At 38.9% G+C, this 15,253-nt stretch overlaps 1 long non-coding RNA gene across 1 annotated transcript; it reads right to left on the minus strand.

Annotated features, from left to right (window-relative positions):
- Positions 1–3,528: 3,528 nt before the first annotated feature.
- LOC148020380 (uncharacterized) lies at positions 3,529–11,449 on the minus strand. The gene is made up of 3 exons (XR_015694993.1): positions 11,425–11,449; positions 11,211–11,314; positions 3,529–4,022 (listed from the first exon to the last, which is right to left on the minus strand). It is a non-coding gene; the product is annotated as an uncharacterized LOC148020380 (long non-coding RNA).
- Positions 11,450–15,253: the final 3,804 nt, after the last annotated feature.

Raw genomic sequence — 15,253 nt, forward strand, 5'->3', positions numbered from 1 at the left:
TGAGCGGTTTCATTTGTAGGATATTAAGATTATTGGCTATCCTTTACCTTCTCACGTGAAGGTTAGTCGAGCTAATTATCCATAGTTCGTGTCCGTAGTTTAATGAACAAAAGATCGAGATGGCCAAGATCCCTTATGCATCCGTAGTGGTGGGCAATTTGATATATACCATGATAGCCACTCGTCTTGACATAGCATTTGCAATGGAAGTTGTAGCATGCTATATGGTTACACCTAGCATACCGTGTTGGGATGCCATCAAGGGTGTCATGAGATACCTGAAGGGCACAACAGCTTTTGTACATCTATTATGGTGGCCAAGATACGGGATTCATGGGCTACACGGACTTTGATTATGCAGGACATGTAGACAGTAGGAGGTCCACCTCTGGCTATGTCTTCACCTTTGCTGGAGATGTTGTTTCTTGGATGTCCAGGGTGCAAAAATACACGGCTCTATCTACTACAACAAAGGCACAGTATATTGCAGCCATTGAGGCTTACAAGAAGGCTCTCTAGTTAGGCTAGCACACCTTAGCATTACTAATGTGGTCTCTACATTGCATTCGAATTCTATGAGTGTTATTCAGTTGACTGAGAATTCGGCCCTCTATGTGCAAAGACTTAATGATGCATGTAGTCTGACTAGTATAGCATAAGCCTTAATGACTCCTAACCCACTAGTTCTATTATATAACTTCTACTAGGAACCAATAACCCCTAAGTTCTCTCGAGATGAGGACATCTTGATTTCTTTAAGAGGGAGAGGATGTGATGTCCCCACAAAAGCTACGTGTGAGGAAGATTAAGGTTACAAAATCTTTAGAGAAAAAAATAATTTTTTTAAAGAAATAAAGTGTGCCACTGTCGATAGATCAATCCCCGCCACCCCTCTGTCATCATATCAACCTATACATCATTAGTTCCCTTTGATTGTACCATTTACCATAATCACTGCACGTTATTTTCCAATGATCTATGGCCTTCAATGATATCATCAACTCCTAGTTATCAACGTGTCATGAAACGTCATTTTTAGACTTGAACTAAGGGTATAAAACCTAAGCTTAAGCCTAAGGCTTGGGGTAATGCATTTGTTTTTCCATGGCAAGCTTCAATTACACACACACACACACACACACACACACACACACAGAAGAGGAGGAGAAGAGAAGAAGAGGGGAAGAGAAGAGGTGGAGAAGAAAGGCAAAGAAGGAGGAGAAGAGAAGAAAAGAAGAAGAGGAGAAGAGAAGAGATGGAGAAACAGAGAAGAGGAGGAAAAGAAGAGAAGAGGAGAAGGGGAAGAAAAAAATAAGAGGATAGGGAAGGAGGAGAGTTGCTCATGTTATCACAATGAATGACAACTGGACCATCTCCCTGCACATTTAAATCACCCATAAACTTTTGCAGTCATACCACCTCACAAGCTACCATAGCAACACCTCTATACACAATCTTTGTACTACTCTCATGCACACTTGAGTGCATACATACTTGCACTGACACATAGCCCTGCCTTAGTACACTATTCCTAGAGCCAACAATAACATATGAAAATCTAACCTTCCATCCTAAACATACACAAGTACACTAGCATACCACACATGTGCATATAGTACACACACGCTAGTGCACTTGACTAGCACCATCCTAGTGCACTCACCATGCACTAGGATATTAGCCCTACATTTACATACCTACCCTTGTACATCATGCACTTGCATTTATGCACATGCATAGTGCACTCCATATATGCACTAGTCCAGTGCACTAACACACATGAACTCACACGCATTCACTTGAGCCTTTTGTTCTAAACCTTTCTAGTGCACCTTTACTCACATATAACACAATGCGTAGGTTGCATTAGTCCGCCCTCATGCATGACACCCAACCTAAGGTACATATGTATGCTAGTACACAACTAGTATGCATACACTAGTGCACTCCTCCTATAAATATTCTAGTGTACACATGCACTAATCCACTTACATTCAATCCATTGCACATACATTTCACTCGTGTACTATGCCTAGTGCACATGTACACTAATATATCCACCCCAACTATCCTGGCAACTTATCGTGGTGCACCTTCATACTGTATACAATAACAAACCACTAGGCATACCTCTTGTACTTAGATACTACTGTATACTAGGACATGAGCGTCTAATCATAGTGTGCATAAGTGAACTTGGATACCCATTAGTGCACACGTGTACTAACTTGCATCTATGCACTAGGCATGACAGTGGGCACAATGCTTCTGTATATAGGAAGGGCACTAACCGATAAAATGTCCCAATACCCAAGCTTATGATACTCAAAAGCAAAAAGGGTAGGATAAATGATCCATACCTTCTATTATCATAGTAAAAATTGAAGACATTTTGGAGCCAATAGTGCATGTGTTAACCACTCTAGCAAACAACTTAAAGTGGTACAAGACAAACCTACACATCCGTGGACAGAATAGGAGGAATTACATTATCAAGTTACACTATTGTTTGTAGCAGTAGAGCTAGCATCGATGCAAAATCCGCAACCCATTCTTGTTTAGAGGCCCAAAAACCAACAAGCAGACTTGGGAAAGTTTCCAATGTCCAAAAATTAGACAACCCTACAATTCAGATCTAGTTCAATGTCATCTACAGTGGAGTAGACTACTCCAGGTGTCCCACATTCTCCAAAACAATTTCTTTGGGTCACCTTTTAAATATGATTCATGCATTTAAGATCATATTTTAATAATGATTCGACCAAATTTCCCTATACAACCAATGCATGAGAAAGCAGATATGACTATGAAAGTTATCTCTAGGGAGATTTAAAAGGTCAATGGAAGCCAATTCTCTTAGGTCCTCTTTTTATCCCACCATTCTAGTAATTTATGTCCGATGTATAGGCCGGTTCATTAATTATGTCCTCCTAAATAGTGAATCAAGAGTGACCATCATCATTGTGGCAACCTACAAAATTTTTGGGCTGATGAACTAGGAGCCAATCCCATTCGAATCTAAATGACTAATCAACAAAGAGTACAACTACATGGAATCTTATGCTTTCTGCTTATTAAAGTGATCAGCATTTCCTTCTTGATTTCTCTAGTGGTTCTCAACATAGAATAGGTAGGAGAAGATCATCACCTCATGTTAAAAGGGCACTCGATGTAGCAAGCTCAAGTGATTCATGATTGGGATCGAGATTAGCTAACTACCTACTAAGGTCATCATCAAGTACAATTTTCCTTAAATAATATTTCTCCCGTACCAATAGCTTTTCACCAATGGTGACCAAGACGATCAATATGGTGGAAGGATTGGATGATAATGAGGTAAATAACCATCTAATGCATAAGAGGAAATATGAGAGTCTAAACGAGTATACTACCCAACTGTACATCCAACTTATTGTCATGCAATTTTACACTAGCCATTTTGGGTGTACTCATAAATAAAGACTTGAGTAGACATGGACAAGACTAAAAGTACAAAGTACAATAGCATTCTCTTCAAATGATTGTTAAGTACATTCTTTTATAGTTGCGGGATGGTACCACTTTTCTTCACTATACCTATGTGATACAAGGCAATTCTTCTAGGTTGTTGCATGTCTCTTGCCTTACTGCTCCACACAACGAGGCTATCATAGGAGTGTGATTGCATATTTCTCAACACTCCTCCTCAATCACAATCATAAAAAACACAGTGTATGAGGTTGTCATGAGTAGAACCTTGCTAACTATAGACATGGAAAAAACCAACCATATAAAGCTAAAGGCTGTCCACAAGGTCTCACTAAGTATGCAGAGACTATAGTGCATAGGTTACATGAGGGTTACAAGGCTTATGATTGGAGCATTAATATAAGTACATACAATGCTTTTAAAAATCACTCTGAATAGTGGGAATAGAAGTTCTATGATGAGGCTTGTCCTTTTGCTCTTGAGTATCTTCGTCTTCTTCTTCATGGTCTTCTTCTTCTTTGATAGTTGTCAGACAAGCCAATTGTGATCTATTCCTGGTGGCATGACAAAATTTTTTAATGTGCCCAGTTCTTTTGTAGAAGTCACGAACAATATATTTTTTCCCTTTGTACTTATTGAAATACAAGAATTGTTCTTCCTTTAAAATACTTGCTTTCTCTTTACCTTTGACATTTTTCACTTCTTCAAGGAGTGATGCTTTAATGTCTACCAGCATTGGATTTGGCATATTAATTAGTGTAGTGGAGACATTACCAATATCTAGAGGAAGACTGTTGAGCAAGACTCCAATGCATATGTCTTCTTCCATTTTTAAGTTAATCATTGCAAGTTGAGTTAGCAGACTTTCAATATAATTAAGGTGAGTTGCAAGGGATGTATTAACCTTCATAGCCAACTTGAAAAACTCAATCAATAATCCATATTTTAAAGATTTAGATTGGGCACCAAATAGTGTATCAAACTATTTCCAAGTAGCATGAGATGTATCACATGTATCTACATGATGGATATAACTGCTGCCAAGCTCAAGCTTGATGATTACTTGGGTTTTGTCATCATTCTTTTGCCATATTGCTACGATATCAGTATCTCTAGGTTTCTTCTCCTATCCAATGGTTATTCACCATAGATCTCTCTTTATGAGGATTAGCTTTATCCTTGTTTGCCATGCATGAAAGCCCGTTTCTTTGAAGCGGCATGACGGATTTGCGAATATACTGGATGGTAGAAGTAGCAACAAATCAGAACCAAATATATCGAATTAGACAAGAAAATGAGTTTACAAGGATTGTCTCAAGGGACATAATAGTTATGTGTTAAACAACGCTAAATGAGAATCAAAAATATACTATGCTTGAAGCTTAATATTGTTTTTTTCTCCCCTCCTCGCTGATTTGAAGTATAAATCTTACTAGAGACTAAGTGATATAATGAACTAGTGTGATAGTGACTTGATTGAGCCAAGGGAAGTAAGAAAACGTAGGGATTTATAAGCTTGAAGAAAAGTAGTTATGGCTGCCACAGTTAGGGTTTTGACAGGGGCTGATTTTTTCATTCCAACAACTCGAGGGGTGTACCATTGGGGTTGATTTTTGGTAAGGAGAGAGCTTAGATACCAAGCTCTAAATTCCCTATGGTCGTGGAGAACATCACAATGTATATGGGCGACGCCAGCTGTATGATTTAAAAAAACACAAATATGGATAGCAAGCAATGATTTCTACAATGTTGGAGTGAGAGGTCACCAATGTTAGGGGTTGAGATATTAGCTTAAAGCGCCCTAAGTCAAGGAACAACTCCCTAGAAGAAATCTTGTTAAGATATGGCCTGGTTTAAGAGATCAAAGAGCTCCAATAGAATAGGGTGTTGGAAATACAGATCCTTGAGCAAGGTTTAGCTATGGTGGTTGGAATTCATGGATAAGAAGCATGATGACTTAGAGTATTGCTTAAGTGAATTAGGTTCCAAGAAAGACTAGCTTCGACTCATAAACACAATATTGAGTAGACATGGACAAGACTAAAAATCCAAAGTACAATAGCATTCTCTTCAAATGACTATTAAGTGCATTTTTTTATAGTTGCAAGATGGTACCACTTTTCCTCACTATACATATAAGATACAATGCAATTCTTTTAGGCTATTGCATTTCTCTCCCCTTACTGCTCCATACAAAGAGGCTATCATAGGAGTGTGATTGCATATTTCTGAACATCTTAACCATGTATTGTTCCATATCTATGAGTAATCTATTTTTTCTCTCAACTACACCATTTTTCTCTTATGTATATTGCATTGTACATTGGTGTTTTATCTGAGGTTTAGTTAAATATGCATTAAATTCCTTACACATGTATTCTCCCCCCTTAATCAAAGCAAAGAATACCCATTTTACATCCTTACAAATTTTGTGCCATGCTCACAAATTTCTTGAGTCACAAAAATACTTCAAACTTGTTTTTCAAATCATATATCCATATACTCTATCAGGTTTATCAAATATATGTACATGTTTTCCTCTGTCCACATTGATCCACACAAGGGTCTCATCTACATGAAGACCATAACCATATGATGTTGATTAATTAGTGGGATCTTTTCTCCATGCAAAGCAACCATCTTGAATGAACCTCACGAAGTATAAGTTGGACTACAAGCATCACTATATACAAACTATAGTTTGTAAACCACTAAACCATCTTTTGGAAATGAAACACGCTATATTTTTATCCAATATGTAAGCTTTACATATATTTTTTCGAGGTGCCTCAAGAGTAGGTAATGAAGACACCATATCATATTTCTATAAACACAAAAAACTTACAAACTTTAGATAACCAAAATATGCATGTTAAAGTTTTGCATCTAAAACTACCTACAAATCTGCAACAGTACATGCCATGTCTTCCACACATTTTCCATAGATATTGATCTTATACAACCCAAGTTATAAGGAACCAAATGCAATAAGCATATTATCATGAAGAGATCGTGAAAAATTAATATGTCACATCAATAAACTTCATAATCAAGCCAATCTTGGCAAGTGTAGAAATTGATAGTAAATTCTTTTTTATCTCTAGTGCATACAATGCATCCATAAGTATGAAAGTACTACTATTAACACCAATTTGCAAAATTTTTCTAACTCCTTTGATATGATAAGAGGAGTTATTGGAACATATCACAATATTGCCCTTAGAGGTAAGCTCAAGAGAAGTGAATAGATTGCATAGAGAAATAATATGCTTCATGGCACCACTATCAAAGTAATATATATCTAAATCCACAATAAACATGCAAAAATTATGTAAAAAAGAAACATCACCGCATTGCATGTTAAATGCCTATTCATTATCATGCACGGCATTTATAGATTCTAGCTTAGAAGAAGAGGTATCCACAATAACCATACTAGCCTCTTTCTTCTTACCCTCCTTTGTAACCAATTTAGGACAATCCTTTATGACACGATCTTTTACCTTACAATACCTGTAAAAAAAATTATTCTATTTTTTCTTGTCATTCTTATTAGTCTTCTTTGTCTAAGTAGCATTTGTAATTTTTTCTAAAACTAGCAAAAAATGAAGCTTTTCCTTTACCTTTCTAATTAGCCAGAAAAGCTTAGTCTATGAATGCATAATGGATCTATTTTGTCTAGATTTTTCTTCTTGTAGCAAAACAAAAACCAACTCATCAAATGACAAAGCATTCGGATTTCCTTTCCTCATAAAACAAAGGATAAATATAAAACTCTAACAAGAATCGATAAGATCATTGAGAACAATGTGTACGAGTGAACTACCTAGCAAAATCTTACCTATAACAATCAAGTAGTCCTTAATATCTTTGATATCAAATCATGAGCCTTTGCATCTCTACTATCCCAATGACTCTGTTCAAAAGTAGGTGGTGGTAGCACTCTTGGAACGAAACCTAAACCTATAGCATCCTCAACATCACCTATCTCTATTACTTCTACTATACTTGCAGCCTTTTTAAACACCACCAAAACATCCCCTTTCAATTCCACGTACACCTTGGGTACCCTTTGGGTGTTGATGTTCCCCCAAAGCAGCTTCTGCAGTGGATTTCTCATAAAATGGTGGTACAACCAATACATGATGCATCATATAAGCCCACAACAGACAGTCAATTCTGTCTATCTTGTCCTCAACAATCAACATACATGATATATCATTGTTTCCAGCCATGGCCATTGATTGCACTTGATGCACAAAGTTGCATGTATAGAGAAAAATTTATACAAAACCAGCATGTGTTATATATCACAATATAAAGGATATTGTAAGGGCTTTTATTTATAGAAATAATTGATATTAAATTTTCTACACAAAAGGATGAAATAATTATACAATACTAGCAGTAGTGCAAATGGAGGCAAAAATGAACCCAATTCAAAAATTTGACAATGCCACAACATTATAAGCTCTGCCGCCACAATATTTGTTGATATACAAGCACTCGTCAAATCGTGTCCAAATTTAAGGAAATCAAGTAAAGGTTGTTGACAACTATACCCAAGAGATCAAAGGGTACTCTAAAACCAATTGTTGGATTAAGGGTTGCAAGAATGCAAGTATAGAGCTTAGAGAAAAAGAAGCTTGAGAGAGCACAACTCAAAGTGTATTGAGAGATATCAATTGAGAAGATTTACAAGACTAAGTATGCCCTAAAAGTGAATAGGTATATATACAAGGCTAGGAGAAGAAAACCTTCTAAAGAGGGAAAAAAGTGTCTCAATGGTCCTAAGTGTATTCACACAAAATATAGTAACATGCACTAGCAAAACATATAAGACCAAAGTCCTTTACGTGTGTCATAGAGTTCTCTTCAAGAAGACCATAGAGTGCAAGGAAGTTTCTGAACAAGGGAGAGTACTTAGGACTTATCTTCAATATTAACATGAAGTGTTTATAGATGACATGTTTTGTAATGCTTTGCACATTAATATGAAACTCGTGTTTTTTACTCATTATAGTCGTATTAGGGGTCTTAGGTAACTCAAAGCACTCTTAGTTTGAGATAAAAGCATTTTCTACCGCTCTTTGATCATCCTTGAAAGGAATGTGCTCATTAGGCCCTTCAATAGATTTTGACTTCTAAAAAAATAGGTTGTCTCTGTTAATGGTAGATACGACTCTATTTGTACCTTTAATATATGAAAATTATCATATCCCATGCTATAAAATGTTTGATATCTATGTTGGTTTTCCAACATAGCTTCATACCATAGGCCTAAATGAAGTCTTCACCATAGGGTTACTTGCCTAGGAAATGACCATCACATGATGCCAGGCCTATAATCAGGAGAGTCCACAGCATCAATTGCAAGGATGATTGACATGATGCAGAAAAACATCACTCAAAAGTACATGGTCAGATATCTTGTGAACTCCATGTCCTCATCTCCCCTATAACATAGCTACATGCACATCTTCAAGTAGAACATGTTTGTCTCTTCATCCATCCTATAAGAATATGCTTTGGACACTTGGAACCATCTTTTGCTAGCTCTCTCCCCTCGCTACATCTCTTATTCAATCATAAATCATTCAATCATAACTTCAAGCAAAAGAGATGCATTGTGTCCTCTCTTTGTCTCTCTCTTTTAGTTTATCCTCTTTGTCTCTCTCTCTCTAAAAAATTCTCTTAGGTTTGTTAGTTTCCTTGACTTTTTGACCTTTTAGCCCAGTGTCTTCATTTTCTTTCTCCTTTTTGGATGCATGTGATGTACTCTCGATGACCACATCATCATTGATTTCCTCACCAAGAGGTGTTTGCCCTGCATTGGTGTCAATTGCTAATGGAATTTCAACCATTTTGGACATGGCAAATGGCATCCATGGATGCATAGAATGGCCATGAAGATGGTATAGAATGTCTATCCTACTACCTTCTTTAATTTTTTATATTTTTTAAAAGTATATCTATTGTGTTTCTTACGTAATCAATATTGTAACTTTCTTGGATTTTTCTATTTAGTGCAAATGTTAGATTCTCCCAATTCTTGGACGTAAGTCCTTCCTTCTTCACATGAATGTATATATCTTCATAGCACTTTATCAAGGCATGTTATTATCCTCCCACTACACTCGAGCACACTTCTCAACGTGAGATGCACTAGAGTTATTAGGGTTCTCTATAAAACCCATTTTTCTAGTAGCTGCAATTCGTTCAAGCAAAGATTGCCTAGGTGGGGATGTGTTTTCTTGTGTATCACTAATTGACCCTCCCAACATATCTATGTAAGAAGTAAACCCATCCATATGAAGTTGGGAGGAAGGCATGTACTCACTTTGGGAATAATCCCATGTGCCTCTCCCAATTCACTAAGTCCTCTTAATAGCATTTGACATTAATAGCCTTTTCTCATGGCTACCACAACCACAATAGCACTTTTCTCATGGACTTAAATTCATGGATCCGACCACAATTGCGGACCCTTAAACCACAATCATTCAATCACAATCATTAAACCTCAAGAGTATATCTAAAACCCTAAACCACTTTGGCCATGGACCACAACCACAATAACACTTTTCTTTTTTACTTAAATTCATGGATCCAACCACAATTGTGGACCCTTCAACCACAATCATCAATCACAATTTTTAAACTTGAAGGGTAGATCCAAAACCCTAAACCAATTTGGCCATGGACCAAACCACAAAGTAAACACATTCATCATTCATGAATCCACAACCTTAATGCAAGCCACTTCGGCCATGGACTTTTCCCATGGCAACCACAAGGAATAGCACTTTTCTTGTGGACTTAAATTTGTGGATCCAACCATAAGGGTAGACCCTCAAAACACAATCCTTAAACCAAAATGGTAAATCCAACAATCATTCATGGCAACCACATTATGCATTTGATTCATTAAACTCATTCACAATTCATTAACACATTTATACATTGCATAAAATTAAACTAATTCACAATTTATTAATGCATCCCTACATTTCTTTAGATACATTACATTGCATCATTCATACATTCATAGTATCATGGCAACCATGATACATTCATACATACATAGCTTAATGCATACTTTGGTTGTGGACTGCATTCATCATTCATTTATACATTTATCATGCATTCGAAATCAAATTCATTCATTATTCATTATTCATTTGTACATTGCACTAGATGCACCACATTCATTCACTAGAGGCATTGCATAGCATTTAATGCATTACATTGTGTCATGCATTTATCCATAAATTGCAATACATGCATTACATTACATCATTGTTTCACACATTGGTTTATATGCATTTAAATGTGTTTTATACATTAGATATGCATTGACCATCAAGATTCACAAATGGTAGATTAGTCCCAAATGCATGCAAGTCTAAGATTGTGCATCCCTTCCAACAAACATCAAAATGAAATTAATTAGTTCCAACGACGTGATCAATTGTGCCGGGGTACATGTGTGCTACAATGATGATGTGCTTGCAAGTATTAGCAACTAATCGAATCTAAATTGTTGACATTCCCAATCAAATCTAATTAGCCCGTATATGTGATGCATGACTAATAATGGGAAGGGAAACCTAATCAATCCTTGAAGGGAAGAGGAAGCATGATCAATCGTGCCAGGAAAAGAAGAGGAGGCAGGGAAGGGGCAGCATGATCAATCATGCGGATAGATGAAAAGTAGCGTGGCAAGGAATGAAAGTCCATACCTTATTTTGCAATCGTTGCAGCCCATCGTCTAGCAACAATCGATTGTTGGAAACGATATGCAAAGGACACTAAAATCGGGGAGGAGATTACATTACCTGCAACCCTAATTAATACAATGGAGAAAACGGGCATAAGCAGAGCCATGGCAAACAAGATCATGATCCATGTGGCAGTAGGCTATTGGATGTCATGAGCAAACAAATTCTTGCCTACCTGTATCCATGGTTGCGTTCCATCAGGCGCGAGAGAGAGAGAGAGAGCGTGTGTGTGTGTGTGTGTGTGTGTGTGAGAGTTTTGGATTTCAACAAATCGCCGTGAAATTACACGCAAATGGTATTACTCTCCTAATGATTCTCGTTAGGATTCTACATTTTTTTTAAAAACAAATCATCAACAGCAACATCAAGTTGTGAAAAATCAAGTGCATCCTCTTTCTCACGCTTTTGACAAAACCACACCTGTTTTTACCTCATTTGTACATTTTATTTACATTTTAACACTTTCATTTACATTTTATTTCATGTATAAGTGGACCCCCCATTTGTACATTTTATTTACATTTTAACACTTTCATTTGCATTTTATTTCGTGTATAAGTGGGCCCCCCCATGCACCTCATGTTCTAAAGTTAAGTCGCTACCGGTGCAAGTGCAGGAAGAGTTACTAGACTTACAATATGCAAATGATACTTCATTGTATGTTGAGAATAACAAGTCAATGTTTGAGAAAGTGACATTAGCATTGAAGATAGTTTTGTACAGTAACACATGCAAAATGAACTAGCAAAATTCAATTGGTTTTGTTCAATAGATCATAACTTCAACATTGATTGGGAAGCTCACTTGGGTTTTCAATGGGTGTACAAAGGGAAGACTATCAAATACCTCAAATTCCAAGAGGAACTTCACATCAAGCAACCTGCCAATTTGTGCCAATTTAGACTATCCAATGGAAGCTAACCTAGAGCACAACTCACCACTCCCTCACAAGCCAAGCTCTAGTGGCAATGGAGTTATGTTGGCAATGGCTTGGTATACACCAATTTAGACTATCCAAGGGAAGCTAACCTAGAGCACAACTCCCCTCTCCCTTACAAGCCAAGCTCTAGTGGCAATGGAGTCATGTTGACAATGGCTTGGTATACAACTTCTTGCTAGTATTTCTCTGTCATGTGGCATTCTAATATGTTGCTTATTTCAAAACTTTATGTAGTCCAATTCAAATGGTGCTAAGTATTTGCATGCTAAGGTGGATTAGTCACCAAAGCTAGGCCCTTCTAAACAAGTTGGTGATTTGACGGCTCACACTGGGCAGACAGCCTTGGAAGCTTCTACTCCAAGGGCTCACACTAGGCTGATAGGCTTGGAAGCTTCTACTTCAAGAGGGCTTCCACGGATGTCAACCATGCCTTGGAGGTGAGCGGACACTATCTCTAAGGTGAATCTTTGCTACCACATCGACCACTCTACCCAAATCTTGCTTCCTCCATGGCTTGCTATTACTTTGGTAGAGCTTGTGGAAGGTTCTATAGCAGAGGCCCTGAACAAACTGTAGCTGGGGGGGTGCATGTATGTTAGCTAGGAGACTAGCCCTGCCCACCCATCATGGTTTCTTCAACTTTGGAGAGGAGGGACATGGAGCTCCTTCAGTAGGTAGTGGGACAGCGATCCCCCAGGAGTGGTTGGCCCCTCCCTACAAAAAGACTACGTAGCCAATGGGGTGGCCCACTTTTCACCCATAGGTATCCCCATGCAAGCTATAAATAGACTCAGAAGTGCACACAGTACACCCCTATATACCTCCATCATCCAAGATGGTGGCCGGGAAACATTGGAGAGAGGGTAGCAAGGTTCAGCTTTCCTTAATATGCCTTCGATGACAATCATAGATAGGACCCCAATGTGGCAGATTGGCCCATACAACTCACCACTCCCTTACAAGCCAAGCTCTAGTGGCAATGGAGTTATGTTGGCAATGGCTTGGTATACACCAATTTAGACTATCCAATGGAAGCTAACCTAGAGCACAACTCACCCCTCCCTTACAAGCCAAGCTCTAGTGGCCATGGAGTCACGTCGACAATGGCTTGGTATACAACTTCTTGCTAGTATTTCTCTATCATGTGGCATTCTAATATGTTGCTTATTTCAAAACTTCATGTAGTCCAATTCAAATGGTGCTAAGTATTTGCATGCTCTAGTGGCAATGGAGTCACGTTGACAATGGCTTGGTATACAACTTCTTGCTAGTATTTCTTTGTCATGTGGCATTCTAATATGTTGCTTATTTCAAAACTTCATGTTATTTCAAAACTTCATGTAGTCCAATTCAAATGGTGCTAAGTATTTGCATGCTAAGGTGGATTAGTCACCAAAGCTAGGCCCTTCTAAACAATTTGGTGATTTGAGGGCTCACACTAGGCGGACAGGCTTGGAAGCTTCTACTCCAAGGGCTCACACTAGGCGGATAGGCTTGGAAGCTTCTACTTCAAGAGGGCTTCCAAGGATGTCAACCATGCCTTGGAGGTGAGCGGAGACTATCTCTAAGGTGAATCTTCGCTACCACATCGACCACTCTACCCAAATCTTGCTTCCTTCATGGCTTGCCATTAGTTTGGTAGAGCTTGTGGAAGGTTCTATGGCAAAGGCCCTGAACAAACTGTAGCTGGGGGGGTGCATGCACATTTAGTGAGTTAGCTAGGAGACTAGCCCTGCCCACCCATCATGGTTTCTTCAACTTTGGAGAGGAGGGACATGGAGTTCCTTCAGTAGGTAGTGGGACAGCGATCCCCCAGGGGTGGTTGGCCCCTCCCTACAAAAAGACTACGTAGCCAATTGGGTGGCCCAGTTTTCACCCATAGGTATCCCCATGCAAGCTATAAATAGACTCAGAAGTGCACCCCTATATACCTCCATCAATTTGCAAAGGCTGCAAATTATGCAAAAAAAACAGCTCGTTACAGGTTTACCCAAGTTCCAATACTCAGATATTGGTCATGTATGCGATGCTTGCCAGCTTGGTAAGCAGTCAAGGTTGCCATTTGTCGGGCATGTAAGGTAGAGTACATGTCCATTGCAGTTAGTGCACTCTGATGTTTAGGGGCTAGCCCATAATGCATCTATGGGAGGCTCGAAATATTATGTGACATTCATTGATGATTACAGTCCCTATACTTGGGTTTACATCAAGATGGTGGCCAGGCAACATTGGAGAGAGGGTAGCAAGGTTCAGCTTTCCTTAATACGCCTTCGATGAGAATCAAAGATAGGACCCCAATGTGGCAGATTGGCCCATACATCGCTTGGTCAAATATCAGGGAGTGACAACTTTGAATTTGGGAGGGCAAGGCCTTTATGAGATGGACTAGGATCCAAGAGAGTGGAGCTGGCCTGCCTTGTCAATTTCACAGAAGGTAGTGAGCTGCTTCATCTATGCACCACAGATTGGTAGACACATCTTCATGCAAGATGACATGGGCCAAGCTCCATCATGTAGCAGTGACTAGGTAGAGCATAGCTTCACAGATCCTTTCAAACAAACTGGCAGCACCTATGGGATGGCTGGTAGCTGAGGAGGGTCTCCTACTTCCTTTGGCCTGGTAGCACATGGGGATCTTGCTGTTGGTGACTGGCTGGTTTACACGCAGCACAACAGGTCTGCTAGTGTTTCACACAGCAACACCGAGGTTCTCCGAAGCGCTGGTCACACAAGGCTATGCAAGTGGTGTGGAGAGGAGCATGTGGGCTACCCCATGGAGGAAAGCCCACCCTTGGGTGTGTCTCCTAGGGAGCTTTCTGCTAGCCATGAGTCAGTCAAGGACATCAGCTACTCTACGTGGCAGCAATGTATGATAGGATCATCATCAAGGCTGGCTCATGTGCAGTGGCAGGCTTGGTGTCTCTGATAATCAGCCAAGTTCTAAAGCCTATCTTGTCGTGATCACAAGTATGGGTGATTCTTGGCAGCCTCACATGGTGGCATATCTGGAAGGCCCACTACAACTTGTCTTCAGCATGTCAGTGTATGCCACCTTCGCAAAGCT

The sequence above is a fragment of the Lygodium microphyllum genome, chromosome 19 (genome assembly GCF_053477565.2).
Source record: "Lygodium microphyllum isolate KBCC chromosome 19, Lygodium_microphyllum_v1.1.10, whole genome shotgun sequence".
NCBI classification, from domain to species: domain Eukaryota; kingdom Viridiplantae; phylum Streptophyta; class Polypodiopsida; order Schizaeales; family Lygodiaceae; genus Lygodium; species Lygodium microphyllum.